This window comes from Pseudophryne corroboree, chromosome 1 (genome assembly GCF_028390025.1).
Source record: "Pseudophryne corroboree isolate aPseCor3 chromosome 1, aPseCor3.hap2, whole genome shotgun sequence".
NCBI lineage: Eukaryota > Metazoa > Chordata > Amphibia > Anura > Myobatrachidae > Pseudophryne > Pseudophryne corroboree.
In genome coordinates, this window is record NC_086444.1 from 995,306,252 (window position 1) to 995,308,918 (window position 2,667).

General features: G+C 46.1%; 1 pseudogene; it reads left to right on the forward strand.

Annotated features, from left to right (window-relative positions):
* The first annotated feature begins 2,123 nt into the window (after positions 1–2,123).
* LOC134945512 (5S ribosomal RNA) lies at positions 2,124–2,242 on the forward strand (annotated as a pseudogene).
* Positions 2,243–2,667: the final 425 nt, after the last annotated feature.

Below are 2,667 nucleotides of genomic sequence, written 5' to 3' on the forward strand. Positions count from 1 at the left end.
CTGCCCTAATGTGTAAAAAGGGGACGTTGCCTGCCGTAGTGTGTAAAAAGGGGAACTGTCTGCCGTAATTTGTAAAAAGGGGGACTCTGTCTGCTGCAATGTGTAAAAAGGGGATGCTGTCTGCCATAATGTGTAAAAAGGGGGCTGTCTACCGTAATGTGTTAAAAGGTGGACTCTGTCTGCCGTAATCTGTAAAAAGGTGACGTTGTCTGCCGTAGTGTGTAAAACGGGGACTCTGTTTGCCGTAATGTGTAAAAGGGGACTCTGTCTGCCGTAATGTGTAAAAAGGGGATGGTGTCTGCCGTAATGTGTAAAAAGGGGACGCTGTCTGACATAATTTGTAAAAAGGGGAATCTGTCCGCCGTAATGTGTAAAAAGTTGGACTCTGCCTGCCGTAACGTGTAAAAGGGGACTCGGTCTGCCGTAATGTGTAAAAAGGGACTCTACCTACCGTAATGTTTAAAATGTGCTCTTCCTGGTGGAATGCCGCTAATGTGCGGCATAATTTGAATAATTGAGACTACCGTGCACCGTGATATGAATTGGTATTATTTTGTGGCCACACCCCTTCCGCATGAAGCCATGCCGCTATATTTTTGACGCACATCTACGGCGCGCACTGTCCCTACTTTACATAAGGGGGTGGGGGCGCCGATGACGTTTCTTGCACACAGAGCTAAAATGTCTAGTTACGGCACTGCTGCAAAGCCCCAAATTTTGGTTGTGGGTTTTTTCATTCAAATGGATGCCTAAGTGTGGCTATAAAGTAGGCACTACATGCTAGTAAGAGACTGTACACTGGTCACTGACCATGTGCAAATCTGTTGAATGCAGACCAATATTTAGGTAAATGATAAGATGACTCACTGGTTCTTGGCAGCCATTCTGCTTTACAGTGGAATATAGTAGTTTGTTACATAAAAATGCAGATGCGCAATCATGGAAACTTGTGCTCCCAATGGAGTCTACACTACGTGGCAGGGTGACACTACAGGGAGGGATAAGTAGCAGAGCTGGGGATTTACTAGGAGATACAGGTCTAATTGTTGGCGGAGAGCAGGATGGGGCTGCGGTCAGAGAAGCCACATAGAGAACCTGTAAAACTCAGGAGAAAAAAATAATTGGGTTTAAAAATCAGCCAATTAGGATAGAGCTAGGTGGACCTTAGATTTAAAAAGTGCTGGTTTTTGTGGATGAGACAGTGGATGCTGATCCATCTACCTGATATGATAGTTTGTCAGGTCTCGACCTCCTTGTCCCCAGCACTTACCTCTCCGCTGGTCTGCTCACTTGCTGCAGGGGTTTTAGGGGTCTCCATAGTCCTCTGGTGCATCAGTCTGCCCCCGATGTCTTCATTCTCAGGCTCCCAGCGTCTTTTCCCGTTCAACTCCCACAACTTAGTCTCCTGGGCGCCGCCATCTTACCTCCAAGCACCTGACTGCCTGCTAACCACAGGCACACCAGCACAGGGTCCCATGACTGGAAACAGCAATTGGAGCTATGCAAGCCCTATAAGAGAGCTTCCTGTAACACTGGTAATTTTTTAAGTGCAACGTTGCTACATTGCCATATCACTCAGCTCCTGTTCTCCCAGATGAGCCTGTTGATTCAGAGCTACTGCTGCTAGATACCAGTTCACAGCACTATTGCTCCCAGCCAGTCTCCAGCTTTACCACTCAGCCTACTTAATTCAGGCATCAGTTCCCGCTTGGTCCAGTATAACCGGCCCCCGCCCAGTATCCAGTTTTACCAGTCCTGCCCAGCATCTTGCATAACCGGTCCCAGCCTAGAAGCCACTCCTAGCCTGTCATTCAGTATAACTGGTCCCAGCCCAAAACTGACCAAACCTGAGTCAGCATCCAGCTCAGAACATCCAACATTCTACTTCCTGTAACCTGTTCATGCACAGGAACTTCATAAAACCTCCCAGTTTCCTGCTCTCAGCCACCGCTCCAGGCTCGGAACACAAACTTCAGATTTAAACATACATCAATGGTTCACTCGATTCTGTATCATTATGCTGTAACAGTGACTATATAAATGTAGACTTTAGACTAGAGCAGAAGTTCTCAACTTGGTATAAATGCCGAAACCACATGCTCTCTCATTTGTTTGAATCATAGTACTACTGCCATACTTCACTGGCTACGCCCAAATCCGTCTGATCTTGGAAGCAAAGCAGTGACAGGCCTGATCAGTACAAGGTCAGGTGACTACCTTGGAATATCAGGTGCAGTAGCTCCAATAATCAACAAACAGCAGAAGTGGTGGAGAAAACATTGGCCTTACCCAGTGGTGCAAGTAGAAATATTTTCTTATGGGTACTGAGTGACAAAAGATAGGCATGGTCATGTGTTGTGATGGGGCGTGGCCACATGCTGCTAGTGGGAGTGGCTATATGATACAGCCCCTTTTTGGGGGGGATTATGGAGGCAAGGCTAAAAATATATAGTAATGCCTCCAGTATTATAGAAATATATAGTGATACCTCCAGTATAATAGAAATATATAGTAATGCCCCCAATTTAATAACAATATAGAGTAATGACTCCATTATAACAGGAAAATACAGCCACTGTCGCACTCCCAGTAACCCTGACAAAGTGGGAGGAGCCATCATGCTGCCAAGCACCATGGTCTTGTTGCTTTGTGGCACATTATAATTGT